Source organism: Lepidochelys kempii, chromosome 6, assembly GCF_965140265.1.
Source record: "Lepidochelys kempii isolate rLepKem1 chromosome 6, rLepKem1.hap2, whole genome shotgun sequence".
NCBI lineage: Eukaryota > Metazoa > Chordata > Testudines > Cheloniidae > Lepidochelys > Lepidochelys kempii.
This window is the reverse complement of record NC_133261.1, coordinates 110,618,997-110,642,336: the sequence shown is the minus strand read 5'-3', so window position 1 is coordinate 110,642,336 and position 23,340 is coordinate 110,618,997. Positions and strand designations below refer to the sequence as shown.

Here is a 23,340-nt window from a genome sequence, read left to right as displayed (position 1 = left end):
GGAGGGGCAGGTAGAAAACAGTCCCAGAAGGTTAAAAGGCCCTCCTCCCTATCAACTGAGGAGGAGTGACTACAGGTCAATCAGGTACAGCTGAGAAGGGGTTACCAGAGAATCAATTAAAATCAGCTGAGAGTGAGTTACCTAAGGTCAATTACGATCAGCTGATTCCAACTAAGGGCTGCCTGAGACTTTTTTAAACCCTCCCCTGTTGGGAGAAGAGGGGAGGATGAGAGAGAGAGATGGAGTCAAGCTGCCAGCAGGCTAGGAGCAGCAAGACATCAAGCCTCACCAGGAGGGGAGGCTGCATTCCCTCCCATAAGGGAAGAAAAACAAGCCCAAAAGACTGGCTGAGAGAAGGAACGGACTGCCCCTGTGCCTCTTAGGAGGACTGTTTTACCCAAGCCCATCTCACCAGGGTAAAAACAGTTGAGGCTGATGAGGCCGAGAAGGTACCTTGCCACAGTATTTTTTGGGCAGCTTGTGACAGATACTAATGCACACACTTTGTTGAGCATCAAATAGGGAAGATGGACCAGGATCCCTGTTCTCTCTTTGACCTCTCCAGTTACCTGCATCCTCATATGCTTGTTTTGGGGAAGGCGTGTGTGCTGCTCAAAGGAGGAAGCCCACATCTCTACTGACCGAATCCTGAACCTTTTCTAGAACAGGGGTTCTCAACTTTTCTCTCTGAGGCCCCCCTTGACATGATATAAAAACTCCAGGGCCCGGCAGGGGCCTTAGGCATAGGTGTGGTTTGACTTCTATTGGGCGGGGGCCAGCAGGACTTGAGCCACCTCCACATGGTGGGGTCCAGGGCGGGAGTACCAGCTCCACACCCTGACTCACCTCAGCAGGCCACCTGCCTGTCTGGTTTGGGGGGCGGGGCCACAACTAAAAATTATAACTCAGGTGAGGAACTTAGCTCAAAAAGTTTGAAAACAGCTTAGGGTGCATGGAGGGGGTAGCTGGGGCTCTGTGCACATACAGGGGTGGCTGTGGGTGCAAGGAGGGGGTGGGCTAGAAGCTGTGTGCAGGCATGGGGGTAGCTCAGGATACGGGGGGGTAGCGGGGGCTGTGTGTGGGCTGGGGGGTAGCTCAGGGTGCAGGGAGGAAAGTGGCTAGGGGCTGTGTGGAGGCAGGGGGTAGCTCAGCATGTAGGGAGAGGGGTATTAGGGGCTGTGTGCAGGCAGGGGAGTACCTCAGGGAGGGGGAGCACCAGGGCTTGGGGCTCCAGGTTTTAGCCCCGTGCTTCCCAGCTTCAGTCACACAGGGGGACGCCAGGGATCGGGGCTTCAGCCCCGCAGGGCCCTGCAGCTGCCTTGAAAGGGCTCATGGAGCCACAGGGGGCTGCAGATCCCCGGTTGAGAACCGCTATTCTAGAAGATACACTGCTGAATTGCCCACTCTGCTTTCTTTGCTTCCCCTGCTGATAGCCGCCCAACAATGGTTCCAAGGTGAACACACCCATACCAGTGCATTGGAACCCCTTAGTTTTCTGTAAAAAGGATGTTTTTCAAATCCCATTCAATAATACTGGCTCAGGCACATGCTCTATTCATATCACTGCAATGAGGAGAATAGAACGGTAATGACCAGCTCTAGATTTAAAACAGATAAATGGCTTTTTTACTGAGAGAAAATGGCAGGGTAAAGCATATAGAAAAAGGTTAAAGGCTACCTTCCCCACACATGCCTCAGCCGAGGATTTAAAGATGGGGCAGGTCCTTGTTCCATGGAGGAGAGAGGCAAGGGGAATAGCCTCTGTGCAAGGGAATCTCTTTGGTTTTGTGCAACTTATAAGTTAAACAATAAATTGAGCCCTGCTGTAAGGCCCTGAAATGGATGCAGGAATAGTACTGGTACTTTCCTAGGTTTGCGATATAGCCCACCAGCTTACAAAGACACTGTCAGATCTGCCAACTAAATAATAGATCTAGGAGATTTTATTCCCTTCATGCTGGATTTAAACTGTCAATAATACTATTGTTTGATTCTAAAACAGCTCCCTTTCAAGTACAGCTATTAATCAAATCAAACTCAGATGGCAGACAGCAAAAAGTGACAATTTTTTAAAGTGCTTATTTTCATGAAACCCTTCTGCCCGTTGGAATTGGCAGGACCCCGCATGCAAGGCCAGTAGCAGAGCCCAAGCTGCAGGGCCAGTGGCTGGGCCCCTGGGAGCAGGACCCAAGATCTGGTCTGGGAAGTGGAGGCCTGGGAGTGCTGCAGCACCTCCCTGCACACCTAGTTCCTGCACCTATGCTGCCGGTATCAGTGATTTCAGCTCTGCGGTGGGTAACAAGACTCTCAATTGAGTCTAAATTAGCTCTGTTATTATACAGTGATGAGGGGATGGGCCAAATGGTGTCTGGAACCCTTAGGCAAGGCCCATCCTCTCTCAGCTCACTGGGGTTTGGAACCCATGTCCCCTACCTAGCGAGTGTCATTTAGTTGAGGATGAGTCCCTTAATCAGGATGTGCCAAGTACAATCCTACTGCCCTTGAGCCACACAACAAGGATAACAATACTTTATTACTTCTGCCTCAGTAACAAAGGAGACTGGGGATCCAACACCAGTGATTATTTGGGCAAGCAATCCCATCATACTGAGCATCTAGACAGGGTGGGTGTGCCCATGCAAATGAGATCAGCTCCTGAAGTCTTCTTCCACAGGTCATCACTACATGTCAGGGGAGAGCTCATTCGGACTCTGCTTATATACAAATGCTAGAAGCCTAAATAGTAAGATGTGTGAACTTGAGTGCCTCATATTAAATGAGAATATTGACATAATAGGTGTCACAGAAACTTGGTGGAATGAGGATAATCACTGGGACACAGTAATACCAGGGTACAAAATATACTGGAAGGACAGAACAGGTCATGCTGATGGGGGAGTGGCACTATACGTGAAAGAAAGCATAGAGTCAAATGAAGTAAAAATCTTAAATGAACCAAACTGTACTAAAGAATCTCCATGGATAGTATTTCTGTGCTTTAATAATAAAAATATAACAGTAAGGATATATTACCAACCACCTGACCAGGATAGTGATACTGAGTGTGAAATGCTCAGGGAGATTAGAGAGGCTACTAAAATAAAAAACTCAAAAATAATGGGGGATTTGAACTATACCCATATTGACTGCATACATGTCACCTCAGGACAGGTGTAACAGGGTTCACTCACCACTGTGGCACCTCCTGCTGGCTGTCTTGCGAATTAGCTCTACGTTTTAGTGCACCCTCTTTGGGTAGTGCCTCGCTGCCATCACTCCTGCTCTAGGACCCAGGTCTCTCCAAGGACCGTGGTGTCCTTTTCAGCAACACAGCACTCCGGCCATGCCACACAATGTGCTCCCCCCTTCCCGGGGACCTGCAGTCCATTGTTCAATCATTTCCCTTAGTGGCTACTGCAGCAAGTTGTCTGGCCACTTCCTCGTGGCCCCAGCATCCTCTTTGCCCTTCCTCAGGGCCTCTGCCTGCAAACCCCAACAGCCAGCCAGGAGCTGTCTCTCACTCCCCCGGTCCCTGCTAGCAGCACTGCTCTATCCAGGGTGCTGGCAGTTCTCTCAACCCTCCAGAGACACAGTCCTTCCTCCCTGGGCTCCCAGCAGAGAATTGAACTCCTCTGCCTTGCATCTCCCTTTTTATATGGGCCTGCTTGGTCCTGATTGGCTGCCCCTTGCACAGCCTCCCTAGAGCTGCTTTTAATCCCTTTTCTGCCAGTGAGGGGCAACTACCCCGTCACAACAAGATACAGAAATAAAGTTTCTGGACACCTCAAATGACTGCTTTTTGGGGCAGCTATTTATGGAACTCACAAGAGGAGAGACAATTCTACATTTAGTCCTAAATGGAGCACAGGTTCTGGTCCAAGAGGTGAATATAGCTGAACCACTTGGTAATAGTGGTCATAACATTATTAAATCTAACATCCCATGGGGTGTGGGGGGGGAATAAATGGTCAGTTTTCAGAATGGAGAGCATTTAATAGTGGTGTCCCACAGGGGTCTCTACTGGGACTAGTACTGTTCAACATATTGATAAATGATCTGGGAAAAGGAGTAAACAGTGAGGTAGGAAAATTTTCAGATGATACAAAATTACTCAAGATAGTTAAGTCCAAAGCAGACTGCAAAGAGTTACAAAGGGATCTTACAAAACTGGATGACTGGGCAACAAAATGGCAGATGAAATTCAGTGTTGATAAATGCAAAGTAATGCACATTGGAAAACATAATCCCAACTATACATATAAAATGATGGGGTCTAAATTAGCCGTTACCACTCAAGAAAGAGATCTTGGAGTCATTTTGGATAGTTCTCTGAAAACATCTACTCAATGTGTAGAGGCAGTCAAAAAAGCTAACAGAAAGCTGGGAATCATTAGGAAACGGATAGATAATAGGACAGAAAATATCATATTGCCTCTATATAAATCCATGGTATGCCCACATCTTGACTACTGCATGCAGATGTGGTCGCCCCATCTCAAAAAAGATATACTGGAATTGGAAAAGGTACAGAAAAGGGCACCAAAAATTATTAGGGGTATGAAACAGCTTCCATATGAGGAGAGATTAATAAGACTTTTCACCTTGGAAAAGAGACAACTAAGGGGGGATATGATAGAGGTCTATAAAATCATGACTGGTGTGGAGAAAGTAAATAAGGAAGTATTATTTACTCCTTCTCATAACACAAGAACTCGGGATCTCCAAATGAAATTAATAGGCAGCAGGAAGTATTTCTTCACACAACATACAGTCCACCTGTGGAACTCTTTGCCAGAGGATGTTGTGAAGGCCAAGACTGTAACAGGGTTCAAAAAAGAACTAGATAAATTCATAGAGGATAGGTCCATCAATGGCTATTAGCCAGGATGATCAGGGATGGTGTCCCTAGCCTCTTTGCCAGAAGCTGGGAATGAGCGACAGGGAATGGATCACTTGATGATTACCTGTTCTGTTCATTCCCTCTGGAAGCACCTGGCATTGGCCACTGTCAGAAGACAGGATACTGGGCTAGATGGATCTTTGGTCTGACCCAGTATGGCTGTTCTTGTGTTCTTATGGTCAGATGCACAAATAAATGCAGCTAAATCTTCATTCCACCCCATTTCAACACAGTTACAAGTCATTGTGGCAAAGGAAAGGGGGAAAAACACAGAGAGGAAGGTATTCCTAAGTCACAGCTCTGTCAAAGTAAAAAGCTTTTATAAGAAATTCAGACAACTGCCCAAAGAGTAGACAGAACTAGGTGTTGGTCTGTATAACTTTAGGAGCAGATATGAAAATTGGCTTCCACATGCAATGCAAACCTATGCATAAATGGGTCCAGCATTTTGTTTTCTCTGGACTTGGGTTCCAGTATTCAGGCCAGAAATCATGTTCTGTTTTCTTTGTAGCAAGACTTAACCTACCGAGTGTCCAATTCTGCAACTTTCCTTTAGGATAAGAAGAACACATTTATACAAGAATAGCATTCAGCAAAAGCAGTGACCCTGAAATGTGGCTGCAATGTTACTGTATTGCTATATCCAGCAAAGCCCCATGTGACTGATAACCTAATCTATATCATCAGTCTTCTGTGAGATTGGTTTAATCAGTCCATCCACCCAGCAGCAGCTAAGTGCCAGCATTAAAGCCATGGAAAAATATTACAGACAGCTAAATCTGAAACAGCTCTGGGGAAAGCTGAATTAGGAAGAAAATGAGACATGGGTAATGTATAAACAGACTTCAGAGCAAAATTCTCTCTACACTCAAGCAATTTACATAATGAGGCTTTTTCCTTTTTTACACTGTTACATTCCACATTAGTTATTTAACATTATTACACTTGGCAATAGGAGGTTTGAATGGGAGCACTGCTAAAAAAAAGCTACTATGTTTAGAAGGGTCTGGCGGAGCCTGGAGGTTTCAATGGAGCAGTTTACCTTAATGAACTTTCCTTGCTCTCCACTGAAAAACAACTGGTTATGGGGATTTCTTCTATGTATTCTAAGGAGCTTAAGTTGATGGGGGGGGGGGGGATCTTAAACAGTACTATCTGAAGTGAGGCTGTTCAAAATAGATAACTGAGATTGGAAAAAACAAAAATAAAACTTGAGGGGCTAATTCACACAGAAAAGACTCATAAATGCATCTAGCATGTTCCCTGTACTAAGCAGCCTGGAGATTCTACATCCATTCACACTGCTAATATGTAAACTAGATTTGAAATCTTTCCACTGGATATTCAAATTTATATTAAATACATGGGTGATATTGGCACATGCAAAGGTTTATACATATGCATATGAGCCTGTTTCAAGAAAGGATGGTTTCTGAAGGTGTATTTATGTGTCGTCTAAAGGCAGAAATAAACAACTTGATAATAATATTGCAACAGCACCTAGCAGTTTCATGCTAGCATGCTGTACACATATACATAGTAACAGCTAGTCCCTGCCTTGAAGAGGTTACAATGTAGATGGTGGAAGAAAGGAAGCACTATTATTCTCATCTTATATGCAAGGAACTGAGGCAGAGAGTGATTAACTTGCCCAAGATCACACAGGAAGTCTGTGGCAGAATCAAGAATATGAACTTAGATCTCCCAGGTACCATGCAATGCCTTATCCACAAGATCATCCTTCTTCTTCTAACAGTGGCCCTTTGAGTTTGGATGTAGAGAGAGTCCATAGATGGGGAGGAAATTTCAGCGTGGGATCTACTGCAGATTGGCATCAGTCATAGCACAAGAGAAAAGTGCTTGCTGAACAATAAATATCTCTGCTCATCAAAGAGAGCGTTCAGCTAAACAGTCTATTTTGAGGCAGCAGTTAGAGGAAAAATCAGGGGAGAGCTTTATTTGCCCGCTGCCCACCTGCTTAGTAAAAATATATGTCAAAAAGGGGCTGGGAAATGAGTATCCAAACAACCGCACAGCAGAACAAAGTGTGGTAAATATTCTGGGTTTGGTTTTGTTTAGTTAGAATGGGAGGTTGACCCTTGTTGTTGTAGCTGAATCTAATTAAAATGCATTTGCATATTAACAAGATCTGTGATAAATATTAATGAATTGCAAGTTCCAAAGTTCAGTATTTCACAGTTCCTTCCGAATTCATTCACTTCTTTATTCAGAGAAACGGCCAAATGTCTCTCCACATCCCCACATAAGCAAAGTCTCAAGCCAAAACCTCAGCTGCAAGGACTCCCAAACTTGTCAGATGTAACTCTGTAGCTGAACCCCACATTTTTGGTAATTCAGCCATTATATAAAATTAAAGCTGCAAATGTGGATGTGCAGACCCTGCAGTAGCCCGGTGTAGTACTCACTCTCTCCTTTTTTTCTGTTCATTGCCATGACAACATATTTTATAATAAGAAAGAGGACGTGTACTACACAAGGAACTGTGAGTTGCAGGGCTCAGTTAAATGGGCTGTATTCAAACAAGACTCCAGTTAGCTGGCTGGTAGATGGAATGAAAATTGGGCATGAATCCGTCTTTCATCTTCAGAAGCTCCCAGCCCCAGCAGACAACTATTAGTGGTTGTCAGGCCACCAGACCTTCCCCCTGAAGATAATACTAAGGGCAGATACCCAAGATGCCTGGCAGGGTGCATAGTAGAAATGGTTGGGAATTTTCTAACAAAACAAGGGAGGGGGAGAAGCCACACCCCAGAATACCTGATAGTTCAATGGTAAGGGTATTCACCTAGGATGTGGGAGACCAGGTTCAAGTCCTTGATTCAGCATGTTATCAAAATTTTTAAAGGTTCTGATGTGGAATGGGAAAATCTTTGAAATCTCAAAAACTTTTGCAGAATGGGAAAATTGTTTCCTGCCCAGCTATAGTGGACTTGGAGACCTATTTTCTTGGCGTTTTGGAAGAACCAACTTCAGCCCTAGCTCCCGGAATCTTCCAGCCATGCCATCCATCAAAGTGAAGCTAAACTGTGCACAGGTTTTTGACTTTATTAAACATAAAGTAGGAAAAAAGCATAATAGTTATAACTTACTTTGGTCTGTTCAAAGAGCCACACACAGAGAACTATATTCATTTGACTATAGCCATGTAAGTATATTTAGCTATTGAACATTGGATGGGTACACTGTTGAAAATCCAAAGAAAAACAAACAGCAAGCACATCTCATCTCAGCCCATCCAGTTCAGATATGGCTGCCATCTCTCCCTTCACCTGTTTGCCCTGGCATCTCCCTATCACAACAAAGACTGGTTTCAGAGTAACAGCCGTGTTAGTCTGTATTCGCAAAAAGAAAAGGAGTACTTGTGGCACCTTAGAGACTAACCAATTTATTTGAGCATAAGCTTTCGTGAGCTACAGCTCACTTCATCGGATGCATACTGTGGAAAGTGTAGAAGATCTTTTTCTATACACACAAAGCATGAAAAACATCATCTTCCTTTCCAAATGCAAACAGATGAACATCGTACCAAAAGGACTGAAGGTAAAAAATCCATTACAATCTACATACCACACAGACTATGCTGACAGCTTGTGCCACACGCTCTCAAAGAAACTGCGGAATCACCTGATCAACATCCTCTACAGCAAACAGGGAAAGATTAAGAATGAGCTCTCAAAAATGGATACTCTCATAAAAAACCAACCTTCCACACAAACTTCCTCGTGGCTGGAATTTACTAAAACTAGACAAGCCATTTACAACACACACTTTGCTTCTCTACAAAAGAAAAAGGACACTAAACTTTCTAAACTACTACATGCCACAAGGGGCCACAGCAATGGTTCCCTCAACCCACCCAGCAATATTGTTAACCTATCCAACTATACTCTCAGCCCAGCAGAAGCAGCTGTCCTATCTCGGGGCCTCTCCTTCTGCCCCTCCATCCCCATGAACATGATACAGTTCTGTGGTAACCTAGAATCCTATTTTCGATGTCTCTGACTCAAGGAATATTTCCAACATACCTCTGAACAACATACTAATCCACAGAGACCTCCCTACCAATACTACAAAAAAGAAGGATTCTAGGTGGACTCCTCCTGAAGGTCGAAACAGCAGACTGGACTTCTACATAGAGTGCTTCCGCCAACGTGCACGGGCTGAAATTGTGGAAAAGCAGCATCACTTGCCCCACAACCTCAACCGTGTGGAACACAATGCCATCCACAGCCTCAGAAACAATTCTGACATCATAATCAAAAAGGCTGACAAAGGAGGTGCTGTTGTCATCATGAATAAGTCGGAATATGAACAAGAGGCTGCTCGGCAGCTCTCCAACACCACTTTCTACAAGCCATTACCCTCTGATCCCACTGAGAGTTACCAAAAGAAACTACAGCATTTGCTCAAGAAACTCCCTGAAAAAGCACAAGATCAAATCCGCACAGACACACCCCTGGAACCCCGACCTGGGATATTCTATCTACTACCCAAGATCCATAAACCTGGAAATCCTGCGTGCCCCATCATCTCAGGCATTGGCACCCTGACAGCAGGATTGTCTGGCTATGTAGACTCCCTCCTCAGGCCCTACGCTACCAGCACTCCCAGCTATCTTCGAGACACCACTGACTTCCTGAGGAAATTACAATCCATCAGTGATCTTCCTGATAACACCATCCTGGCCACTATGGATGTAGAAGCCCTCTACACCAACATTCCACACAAAGATGGACTACAAGCCGTCAAGAACACTATCCCCGATAATGTCACAGCTAACCTGGTGGCTGAACTTTGTGACTTTGTCCTTACCCATAACTATTTTACATTTGGGGACAATGTATACCTTCAGATCAGCGGCACTGCTATGGGTACCCGCATGGCCCCACAGTATGCCAACATTTTTATGACTGACTTAGAACAACGCTTCCTCAGCTCTCGTTCTCTAACGCCCCTACTCTACTTGCACTTTATTGATGACATCTTCATCATCTGGACCCATGGAAAAGAAGCCCTTGAGGAATTCCACCATGATTTCAACAATTTCCATCCCACCATCAACCTCAGCCTGGTCCAGTCCACACAAGAGATCCACTTCCTGGACACCACAGTGCTAATAAACGATGGTCACAAACACCACCCTATACTGGAAACCTACTGACCGCTATTCCTACCTACAAGCCTCCAGCTTTCACCCTGACCACACCACACGATCCATCGTCTACAGCCAAGCTCTGCGATACAACCGCATTTCCTCCAACCCCTCAGACAGAGACAAACACCTACAAGATCTCTATCAAGCATTCTTACAACTACAATACCCACCTGCGGAAGTGAAGAAACAGATTGATAGAGCCAGAAGAGTTCCCAGAAGTCTCCTACTACAGGACAGGCCTAACAAAGAAAATAACAGAACGCCACTAGCCGTCACCTTCAGCCCCCAACTAAAACCCCTCCAACGCATTATTAAGATTTTCTACAACCTATCCTGAAGGATGACCCAACACTCTCACAAATCTTGGGAAACAGGCCAGTCCTTGCCTACAGACAGCCCCCCCAATCTGAAGCAAATACTCACCAGCAACCATATACCACACAACAGAACCACTAACCCAGGAACCTATCCTTGCAACAAAGCCCGTTGCCAACTGTGCCCACATACCTATTCAGGGGACACCATCACAGGGCCTAATAACATCAGCCACACTATCAGAGGCTCGTTCACCTGCACATCCACCAATGTGATATATGCCATCATGTGCCAGCAATGCCCCTCTGCCATGTACATTGGTCAAACTAGACAGTTTCTACATAAAAGAATAAATGGACACAAATCAGATGTCAAGAATTATAACATTCATAAACCAGTCGGAGAACACTTCAATCTCTCTGGTCACGCAACTACAGACATGAAAGTTGTGATATTACAACAAAAAAACTTCAAATCCAGACTCCAGCGAGAAACTGTTGAATTGGAATTCATTTGAAAATTTGATACAATTAACTTAGGCTTGAATAGAGACTGGGAGTGGCTAAGTCATTATGCAAGGTAACCTATTTCCCCTTGTTTTTTCCTACCCCCTCCCCCCACACACACGTTCTTGTTAAACTCTGGATTTGTGCTGGAAATGGCCCACCTTGATTATCATACACATTGTAAGGAGAGTGGTCACTTTAGATAAGCTATTACCAGCAGGAGAGTGGGTTTGTGTGTGTGGTGGGGGAGGGGGGGTGAGAAAACCTGGATTTGTGCTGGAAATGGCCCAACTTGATTATCATACACATTGCAAGGAGAGTGATCACTTTAGATAAGCTATTACCAGCAGGAGGGTGGGGTGGGAGGAGGTATTTTTTCATGCTTTGTGTGTATAGAAAAAGATCTTCTACACTTTCCACAGTATGCATCCGATGAAGTGAGCTGTAGCTCACGAAAGCTTACAACAAAGACTGTTTATCTTGAAACACAGTTCTTGCCCCTGTCGTCTTTAAGTGGAAAAACTCAGTTTCTGCAATAGGTAGGGCCCTCTGGCACAAGACAGATTAACAATTTATTTTCTCTGACCCTCCCAGAAAGTGAATATTTTAACATCTTTAATGGTGTAAATTTGTCTCCACAGAATACAGCCTTGCCTGTGGCTTTGGCAGTCTGAAAATAGTAAACCACTTCAAACAAATATCTGATATGCCGCAGAACAAATATAATGAATTACTAATCACTCTTTGCCGTAATTGTAATGGTATTTCTGAAAGCCAGGCTTTATTAGCATTATGAAGAGGTGTTGAAATAAGGATCAATGTCCTGGGAATTATTGCAGGGGGAAACCAAGATGACACAGTGATACATCAAAAAGCGCAATCATGAGGCTGTCACGTTCTGTGTACCGGTCTCTACAAGTTCTCGCTTTGCTGTTTGTAACTTGACAAATACCCAGTAAATGAATAGACCAATTTGACTATGTTTTTTCAATTGCCAGTGAAGATGTGTATTCTTTAACTAGACCCCTGCTGGTTGAATGCACTTGTAAATACACAGATTTTCTGGGTACCAATTTTGCTGAAACCCCATAGAAAAATATTAGACAAAGAAGTAAAAAAATGCTTTTTGAATGTCAGTGTATAAATGACCAATACTGAATCTCACATTCCAAGAGCCAGATCGCTAGCTGGTATAAATTGACATAACTCCGATGTTCATTAAAAATACTTGTGTCATTATTTGTTGGTTTCAGTCTCTCAGGTCACCATATTTTTATTACAATTTCTGGGTGTATAGGGTGGGGGGATATTCAGCGCTAGATCCTCAACTGGTATAAACTGACTTACTGCAGCAAATACCCAGTAAAACTGAATTACTGCAGTGAATACTCAGTAAAATATACAAATCTAAACAATATTTTGATTATGCGTAAAATAGTAACACATACACTAGGTGTGTGGCCTTTAGGGAAGCATCGTGAATAGAATCTCTGTTAACTTAAAGAGTTACAATAAAAAGAGGTTTTATTTCCACCACTAGATTTTGTTCTTGTTCTGTTTAGATTGCAAGATATGCCCCTGGCCTGCCTGTTTCTTTTCTATTTTTTTTCCCCTTCTCTGTTTGTTTTTAAGTCTTTGCCAGTTAGCTAGGCTGTCCCTTGATTCAAGCAGAGCATTTCAAAGTTGTGCTGTGCTCAGACTGAGATTATGGTGCACCTGGATGGGAATTAGAGGGTGCACAAGTTTGAACTGAACTACTTTATTGCCCCCCCCACACACACTTTTGGAATGTATACAAATCTGGTGGGTGGAGCTTGTGAGAGAGCACACATATACTCTACCAATGGACAATTCACTGAGTGATTACTGGTTTCCTTTAGATTTCACCTTGATAAGAGAGAGCTGTATTAACAGCATCTATAAAAAAAAAGAAAATTAAATCTCCACAGAACACTGAAAATGTATCACTGAATAGTCAACACAGAACAGATGAGGATGCACACTGGCTAGGAGACCCATCCTTTCTTTCCTTCTAGGTATTGCACTTATCTCTGGCTTTTGTGATTACAGTGAACACTGTGTGTAGTCTTGGAGCCAAATTCATAGTTAACAGTAATTAGGTGCAATTCCACTGACCCAGAGGAGCTACACTCCCTTGCACTCATTAGCTGTTTGAAGTCCAGGGCATTACATCAGGAATAAATTCATCTCGTGTTTATTCCATATATACCACACATTTATTCTCTGTGCAAAAATAAATCCACCTCATTTGGATTGTAAGGTTTATTTCTTACACATTGAGTACTTATTTTGCAAATTATAGCTGCATCTAGTTCTCCTACAGGTAAATTGTTCTGTCTTTGTGTCAAAAGTCCCTATCGTGTTACAGGGCTAGCAGCCGCACTGATTCCTCTAGAGTCTCTCTCAGCACATCCCCTCAGGCCCATGTCTGTACCTTTCTCAGGCTGGAATTCCACAATTCTCCCACTCTTAGACCCGGCTCTGGGCTACTGTACCCTTTGGATCAACTGTGTTTGCACCTGCAGTTCTTCCCTTCGGAAGCTTCTAAGCAACAGCCCCTTAGCCCAAAGTATTGTTTAATCTTAGTAGCAGGAACAAAGTATAGCATAAGAGAAAAAAGATTTTAACAATAAATAATCAATATGCAAGTCTTACTTACCTGAGGCTTACCATCCCCCAGTGCTGGAAGCTTAGGAAAGCCTACCGGCTCCAGATTCTCTAGCATGGTCTTTGTGCCTCATGTTTCCCATGAATGTCTCCCAAAAAACTGCTTGACCTCTGGTCAGAGGGAGTCTTTAACTCTTTATTGTCCTTATCTTTTGGTTCCCAGTCTCAGCAAAATAAGCTCTGTAAGGTGGCTGGAGCCAAAGAAGTAGAGTCTTCACAGTTAATAGCTCAGGCTTTTCTCTCTTAACCCTTGAAGTGGTTACTGGGAGGTATTTTATCTGTAGCCATTAGTTGCCAACTGCCTGCATTAAACTAAACCAAAAAATGCATACAGTAAACATCCCAATGACCCCATATAGCCATACAGTTACTATCCCAATAGTAAAGTCATATATCATGTTCATAAAACATTACAGAGCAGCTCTCTCTAGGTCCTTCACAGTCTCCATGATTTTAATGGGAAACATGCTAAAAATGTACACACAGTTTTTAAAATGTTGCCTTTAGGGAACAGTTCTTCTGTCAGAGCTTCGTTCTTTCTTAATAGTGAAGGCCAAAAAAAGAATCCCACTTACATTCCCCATCAAGTAAGTGATACTAGTTCTGCCAGCATGTGCAGGTTGCAGGGTACATATTACATGAAGGCGACATGGACTATACTTTTTGTCAAAGCTTGTGTATCTCTCTCCCCTGGAAAGAACTACATCTGCTTAGTGCTTTTTGTGGCTATTAGCAGGAATGCTGTTGATTTGCCTCAGTGGTCATTATGTGTATTATGTAGCATGCAGAGGCATCAACAACCACAAGGAAAATGAGTAAAGACACACTTGTATTGCTACAAGTTATATTGAGTTTAAGCAAGGGAGGATCCCCATAGAAGGGCTAACCTTAAAATCATTGAGTGACTCTCCCATTGTCCTAATGAATTAGGTTAGTGAGTCAGTACAGTGATTTTTAGTTCTTCCTTCTCGGTAGCTACAGAAAATTGTACTTATTCAGGATATGTAAACTGAACAAAGAAACTTCAAAACAGTGTTTAAAATTCCCTGAAAATGTTTCAAAAGCTCTATTAATATGAGTTGGGCAGCTGTGTAATCCCCATGGCTGCCATTTTTATGATAATAGCAACAGGAAGTACACTTTGATGGTGTATATCAGAGCAGGAAGATCAGAGCTAAAATCAGACACATGGAGATTAGCAGGATTTTTCTACAGCTCTTTTGGTTACCCTTGAACATCTGGTTTTCACAAGATGAACATACATACTAAAATGATATCTTTTTAAACCACAGAAAAAAATACAGAGCTTATCTAAAAAGAGCTGCTGAAAACTCCTTCTGTTCCCTTTGTCTCCCGTGTCTGATGTCCAGACTTGATAGATGTCATCAAGCTGTTTCCAGCTTTATTTCATATTCATACTTTAAATATGGGGGCCCAATTCTCAGCTGCTGTAAACTGGTGTATTTCCATTAACTTTAATTGAGCTATGTCAAATTATACGAGCGAAGGATCTTGCCAAGAATGTTTTTAAATCTATATTAGTAGGAATTATATTAGGTCCAGTTTTATATTAGATAAGGTGATCAGAAACTTTTTCATCCCAGTGCACTTTAACAATTGTTACCACCTGACAGTCTTTTCTGCACCTATAGTCTCAAAGAAAGAGGCCCAATAAGATACCAGGCCCAGAGAGTTTGGCATTTGATTAGGGGGATTTTGGATTGATTTATGTTTCCAAGTAGAAATTACATGAAACTCAATGTTTTTTTCTGGTTTCCACACCAGACAGAATACTGGCTATTTGTTTTCTTTTGAAAGTCTGAATGAAGCAGGATTTTATATGAATCTAGGGACTTGTCTACACTGGAAAATTTGCATCATGTTAGAACACAAACCTGAGAATTATGGTATGTAGCACAATATTAAACGTGATTCAGTCCCTGTCAACACTGAGTGTTCTCATGCTTAACATTGTCCTCTTAAGAATTCAGGTTAATCATGGCCATCTGAGTCCTTGTTTACACTGAATATTTGACACAGGGTTAGCTACCATGACTGCTTAAGGCTGTGGTCTAACACAATGTGATTTCCCAGTGTAGTCAATCCCTTAAAGTCTAAGCATAACTCAACGATTGCAAAACCATGCAAACAAAAAAGGAAAAAAGAGTTCACACAAATTCCTATGACCTGACTTTGCACAGACCCATAGTGAAATCTCTGCCTATTAAAATCAGTGGTAAAATATCCATTGACTTCTGTCAGGCCAGGATTTCACGCAGTGCATCTGCAATATATTTTGTCTGATGTAATGTTGCTTTTATAATGTTCCTATGACTAATATATGTACTCCCAACTCTCTACTAATCCATCCCCCCGTTCAGTGAGATGTTGATAAATGCTTCCAGGAGGTTGGCATATTTATTACAACAAATTCACAGATTTCCTTGCTCAGTCTGTATTTCAGGAAATGAAGCTATTGCTCTGTCACCTTATATCCCACTTAAAGGGCTCCTTAAATAGAATTTAAATACGAAAATAGTAACTATTCAAAGAGGAGGCTATTTTAGTTGCTACAATCACTGCACTAAAATATAATACAGAGCAGAGTGAGAAGGAGAGCCCATATTTTTCCATAAAAACAGATGGCTGGATTGAGGATGATTTCAACAAAAGGGCTGATGAGTGAACTGTGGAAATACTATAAAGATCCTTTGAATATCACATATGAAGTCCCACAGATCTCCCAAATTGATATCCCAGATTTCTCCTTCCACAGAAATTATATTGTGACATGCCCTGTGGGAGTGGCAAAAAGTTTGAATGGCCCAGGTAGTGACTGACTATGGGTGACCCTGTGCAATCCAATCCGCAATGAATGGCTGGTTCAGATGACACCAGATTAGGGCTCCTTGAAAATTGATCATAATTTCCACAAAAATATGGACATTTTGTTGTTGTTCCTTTTGAATGGTCCACTTGGAAGGGCAAGGGAATGGGAGTTAAGTGTCCCAGCTCTGCCACTGACTCGCTGTGTGGTCTGAGGGAATTCACTGAACCTCTCTGCATCACAGTTTCTGCTTCAGTAAAATGGGGATAATGGTACTTCCTCACTTTTGTCTGAGGTCTTAGGATGAAAGCACTCAGTTCTAAGTAACATTGTTATATTTATGGCTTAGTCCTACTTCCATGAAGTCAATAAGAGTTTTGCAAACAACTTCAATGAGACTAGGATCAGACCCATAGTGCATATAAAAGGGAGGGGTTATTAATGCCAGCTGACAAACAATTTCCCTTTGTTAACCAAGGGCTTGATTCTACAGACATTTGCTACCAGGCATAGTTCTTAATACTATAAATAGTCCCATTGACTGGTGGTAAATAAATTCAAGATCTGGACTTAAGGTCAAATCCAGGTCTCTAGAGGTGAAAGAACAGTAGGTTAATTTAATATACTTCATATGCTTCTGCGGACTATTTGACACCTGAAACTAGGGAGTAACTGCTGAAATTTGAAAATATTTAGGAGTGGAGGGTGGGAATGGGGCATTTAGTTATCGCCTACAAATGTACAACTACACTAAAATATTAGTGATTCATAGCCACGGAGGCAAAGTAAAACAATTCTATTGTTGTTTAACTGTGCTTCCTAAAAATTACTTCATGTTAAAAAACATAACTGGAAATTTGTTGATCCATTTTTATTATTTAATTAAAGTAATGCTGCCATTTGTAAGTCAGTGCATCTAAATATCATGCAGTAAATAGAAGCATTGCTCAGAAAGGGCCCAATACTTATGTCACACTGGTATGGCTTACCCAAGAGTGCCAATCTCAGGTCAGACTGTCAGAAAACAGGGCAGACACTCCAAACTGCTGGTATATTCTATAATTAGATTTCACCAAGCCAGTAACAAATGTGTGCTCCTGGATTACTTTATTAGTCTTACCATGGAGACACAGACAATCCCCTTAAGCTCTTCAACCCCTCTTTACTACCTGGACGAACTAGGCTTTGTGATGAAAGCTTATTAAAACCAAAAATCACCTCACATTAGGTTACTTCCAACCCCAAAGGGTCAGTCATTTTCCCCAGGTCAATAGATACTCTGGATCTGACATCAAAGAAAACGCTGACAGTCAATTTCTCTAGTAAACTAACTAAAGGTTTATTAACTAAGAAAAAGAAATGAAAGTTATTGAGAGGCTACCGCAGATAAAATACCTTAACAGGTGAGTCAAAGTTTATAAATCCACTATGATAGCAGAAATGTAGTGATCTGCTAGTTTTCCATAAGTCTCTCAGGGCTACCCAAAATAACCTTGGGGATCTCTGTCCACTTGCTCAGTATTCCACCCTGTCAGAATCCATCAGTCCAGAGATGCAGGATAATTCCCTTAAACCAGTATTTATAGTTCCTGCTCCATAATCTAGAATCTGAACAGTGTCTTTAGCCACATGGGTTTTGATGAATAGCAATTGCAGATTGAGTCTGTGAATTTCACACAACGACCCTTGCTTTGAAGTTAGTGTTCTTTTCTCTGGCGTTCACAAGTAATTTATTTACAGTGATATACATAATGCAATTGCCTGCCAATACATTATAAGAGGGATAGATAAGTGAAGCAATTCGACTGTCATTCATTAGTATTCATGAAGTTCTAACACCTGAATATACTCACATTTGGATCTAGGGTTATTTAAGTCCAGGGACATACATAATGTAATGTCTGAATGCATCGTGAGCTGTAGCTCATGAAAGCTTATGCTCAAATAAATCTGTTAGTCTCTAAGGTGCCACAAGTACTCCTTTTCTTTATACATAATGTAATGTGATGGCAATCAACAGATTTATAGATAAGTGAAGACAATGCCATTAACATTCCCTTTGAACTGATCTAACACAGGCAACCTGCTAGACATCATCACAACTTAGACCCTCACTCATATTCAGCCACAAACTTATTCCATGTATTCATCAGTCAAATTTTTCAAAAAAGGAGCCTTGTACTTAGGCTCTGAAGTCCATGCTTGTACTTAGGCTCTGAAGGCACCAAAGTGTGGGATTTTCAGAAGTGCCTAAGTGTCTTAAGAGTGCAAGACCCATTAACTTCAAAGTATAAGTAAATGTATTAGAAACTGGCCCTAAGTGAATTGATTGGTACTTACTTGCTAGAGACTGTTTTTTCACTTTCTAAACATTACTGCAAATTATTTGCACGAACAAAGTGTTTTACCCCTATTAATAATTATGCTGGAGATTTTCAAGACAAAAGGCAGTTAGGTATTTAATTCCCCTTGAAAGTCAATTAGAGTTAAGATGCTTATCTGTCATCTGCCTCTGCAAATTTCCTCCTACAAAGACTCATTCTGTGTAGTAGTTACCCAATACCATCTCTATGTGCAATATAAAAGTAATTGAGTATTAATAACACACAACAAGATTTATCAGGGTTCAACCTGTCACCCTCTGGAAAAGCCAATCATAGATTGTTATGTAGTGATGGCCAGCTCATTCTAACGTCTTACAGTCCAAACCCCAAGCTGTTTTTAAGAAAATGTTCAAATGCTTCAGAAGAAATCCACAACGATTGACCCAGTTTACCTAAGCACTAGGCTAAAGAGCAGGCTGTTGACCAGCTGCCTTTCTTCATCTCATTTTATGCCGTTAAAGTTTTAGCAAGCTTTGGACATCATCAATCACTGCTCAGTTTTGAGAGATGATAGAATGCCTGCACAAATGAGGTTTGCAACATGATCCCCTTAAGGGAACATCAAGAACAGGATTTTCATACCTGCCAAACTGAATGTGACATTTCCACAAGCAAGCCCTTTCATTTGCATCAATGAGACTGATTTCAAAGGGTCTGTGCACACCTCAAAGCTCTCCATGGATGGCAAGGAAGTCAGCAAGTGATCTTGACTCTGAGGATGACAGAACTTTATTGGAGGAATTCCTCCAACAGCTGAAATCATTGTCCTTCAAAGCACTGAAGTGAGTCTAAAAGTTAGTATCAAAGAGATAACTTTTTGGCTGACTTTGAAGGACAATAGTATGAGCCTTCACAGATCCACTGACAAGCAATTAGAGTATTAAGTAGGTCATTTTGTTCAGCTTTTGATACTCATTTATATTCTTAATCCCTTGAATTCTTTATGCCCGTTCACAGTTATGCACATGAAAAGCCAGAAGCAGATAGTCTAAATATGGTGGTCCTTATTCTAACCCACCAAACATAAATGGTTCATTAATCTGAAGACAAACCCAAACACTGTTTTGGGTTTTTTTATTTGCCATAATCATTTATGCACTGCACAGTGATGCTAGAAGCCAGATTTAATGTTCACTGGTAGTTGTGAGGTTGCCTTGCACATACTGTGAGCTGGGCTTTGACCTGAAGGTTCCTGCTTATTTATAACCTGAAGTGGTTCCAGTCCCTTTGTAGTCTAAGGTCTCTGCTGCACAATGACTGACAGTTATATGTCTATTAAGGTTTGCTTTCCATTTACATAATTAATTGGCCACTTCATATCCTATGAATAATATGGATAAGATTTTCAAAAACTCTCAAAACTGATCTATCTTTGCTCCCACTGCATAATGAGGCTAATGGTGAGTGTTTTTGAAATTCCCACCATATACTATAACAATCTATCAAACTATAACAAGGATGTGGTATGTTGTACTTCTGCCTCACAAAGTGTATTTTCATACCTATTAAGGCTCAGGGTCCAGAAATCTGGAGATTATATGCAAATGACTCAATGCCTTAATTTGAAAATTTGCATGTTTTATTATTATGCACTGCCTCATTTATGTAAGTGACAGCAAATGTCCTAGATAGCAGAATTTAAGTCTGACATGGCTGCGCCATGAAACAAGCTTTAGAGACACAGGAAATGTGGTGTTCCTGGTTGACTCTGCAATCTCTTTGGGTTGGTGCCCTGATAACTCAGGCTGCTCTTTGAGACTCTGCCCTTGATTGTTCCTTGTCCTGCACTGGGTGGAGGACTGCAGTCAGATTGCTAGCCCTTGTACTGCCTGCTGCTTGCTCTGGGTTGGAAGGGGGATCTGGCTGCATCCTGTCATCTGCCGAGGATGCTCTGGCTGGGCTGCCAGATTCTAAGAGGGTCAAGTTCTGGCTGCTTCTTGCCCCTTGATTTCTGGTGATGAGGGCTCTGGCTCCCCTGCCTGCTATCCCTTGGGTGGGGTGAGTCTCTGGTTGCTGACTCATCGTTACTGGTCATAGGTTCCCCATGGCCAGAACACTGTCCGATGCTGCTCCAGGCATAGCTCTGAGTCTATGGCCATGGGTGATTTGGGAGACTATGATTTAGAACCCTCTCGGTTGGGGTCTCAGGCTGTAACCATAGAAATCCTGCCTAGAGCAACCCCTTACCTAGGGCATCTCCTCAGCTCTCCAAATCAGAAGACTGAAGCTGCTGGTCAGGAGCAGAAGAATTAAGAGCTGAGAACGGGAACCTCCAGGCCATGACAGTAGACTGACCAGCTCCATACTTGGAAGAATGATTTTTATTTATTTGGATTTTAAACTATTTTTTATTAAAAAATAAGATGCCTATCCTCGGCTCTAGGCACTTTAGCACCTTTGCTAATTATACAATGTGATGAACTCAGCCAGTCAGACACCTACAGAAACTCATTTCCACCCCTTTATTGTTAGGGAAAGCCCTTTCAAAAACCCTATGGAACAGGTGTCTTTTGCAGCATGCCAACAGGGGTACCAAATTCTCTCTATTTTGGACCAAGAAGAAGCAAGTTCCAGAGTCTCGGCACCCTCACCAAGAATGATTTGCCAGCTACCCCTTCCCTTTTTTTAATAAAAGGGATGCAATTTGAACACCCCTGCTGATGGCAGCAGTGGCATTATGGCACAGGGAGGCCATCCCTAGGCCATTTTAGGACTTTATAGGTCATAACCAACACCATAACTTCTACCCAGACACCAATAGGCAGCCAGTGCAGGTCCCAGAGCACTGGTGTCATGTTCCCAGTGAAGTGTCCCACTCAAGAAACAACCCACTGAGTTCTGCATCAGCCTGAACCTCCAAATGATTTAAAGGAATGGACCCATGAAAGTGCAGTGCAGTAGGATACTCTTGATATAACTGTGATGTGACTGGAATAACAGAGACTTGGTGGGATAACTCACATGACTGGAGCACTGTCATGGATGGGTATAAACTGTTCAGGAAGGACAGGCAGAGGAGAAAAGATGGAGGATCTGCACTGTATGTAAGAGAGCAGTATGATTGCTCAGAGCTCCAGTATGAAACTGGAGAAAAGCCTGTTGAGAGTCTTTGGGTTAGAGTAAATAACCCAAAGTTTAGAGGCGAGAGCAACAAGAGTGGTGTCGTGGTGGGCATCTTCTATAGACCACCAGGTGAGGAGGATGAGGTAAGAGAGGCTTTCTTTGGACAACTAACAGAAGTTTCCAGATCACAGGCCCTGGTTCTCATGGGGGACTTCAATCACCCTGACATCTGCTGGGAGAGCAATACAGCAATGCACAGACAATCCAGGAAGTTTCTGGAGAGTGTTTGGGACAACTTCCTGGTACAAGTGCTGGAGGAACCAACTAGGGGCCATGCTCCTCTTGACCTGCTGCTCACAAACAGGGAAGAATTGGTAGGAGAAGTAGAAGTGGGTGGCAACCTGGGTAGCAGTGACCACGAGATGGTCAAGTTCAGGATCCTGACAAAAGGAAGAAAGGAGAGCAGCAGAATACGGACCCTGGACTTCAGAAAAGCAGACTTTGGCTCCCTCAGGGAACTGATGGGCAGAGTCCCGGGAGGCTATTATGAGGGGGAAGGAGTCCAGGAGAGCTGACTGTATTTTAAAGAAGCCTTATTGAGGGCGCAGGAACAAACCATCCCGATGTGCAGAAAGAATAGCAAATATGGCAGGAGACCAGCCTGGCTTAACAGAGAAATCTTCAGTGAGCTTAAACACAAAAAGGAAGCTTACAAGAAGTGGAAATTTGGATAGATGTCTAGGGAGGAATATAAAAATATTGCTCAAACATGCAGGGATGGGGAAGGCCAAAGCACAATTGGAGTTGCAGCTAGCATGGCACGTGAACGGTAACAAGAAGGGTTTCTACAGGTATGTTAGCAACAAGAAAAAGGTCAGGGGAAGTGTGGGACCCTTAATGAATGGGGGATGCAACCTAGTGACAGATGATGTGGAAAAAGCTGAAGTACTCAATGCTTTTTTTGCCTTGGTCTTCACAGACAAGATCAGCTCCCAGACTGCTGCACTGGGCAGCACAGTATGGGGAGGTGGTGAGCAGCCCTCAGTGGTGAAAGAACAGGTTAAGGACTATTTAGAAAAGCTGAACATGCACAAGTCCATGGGGCCGGATGCAAAGCATTTGAGGGCGCTGATGGAGTTGGATAATGTGATTGCAGAGCCATTGGCCATTATCTCTGAATACTCGTGACAATCGGGGGAGGTTCCAGATGATTGGGAAAAGGCAAATATAGTGCCCATCTTTAAAAAAGGGAACTACAGACCAGTCAGCCTCACCTCTGTCCCTGGAAAAATCATGGTGCAGGTCCTCAAGGAATCCATTTTGAAGCACTGGAAGGTGATAAGGAACAGTCAACATGGATTCATCATGGGCAAGTCATGCCTGACCAACCTGATTGCCTTCTATGATGAGATAACTGGCTCTGTGGATATGGGGAAAGCAGTGGACGTGATATACCTTGACTTTAGCAAAGATTTTGATAT

At 42.6% G+C, this 23,340-nt stretch overlaps 1 protein-coding gene across 6 annotated transcripts in view; it reads left to right on the top strand.

Annotated features, from left to right (window-relative positions):
- Positions 1 to 23,340, top strand: part of BEGAIN (brain enriched guanylate kinase associated) — a 266,126-nt gene that overhangs the window by 226,063 nt on the left and 16,723 nt on the right. The gene's annotated exons all lie outside the window — the stretch shown is intronic.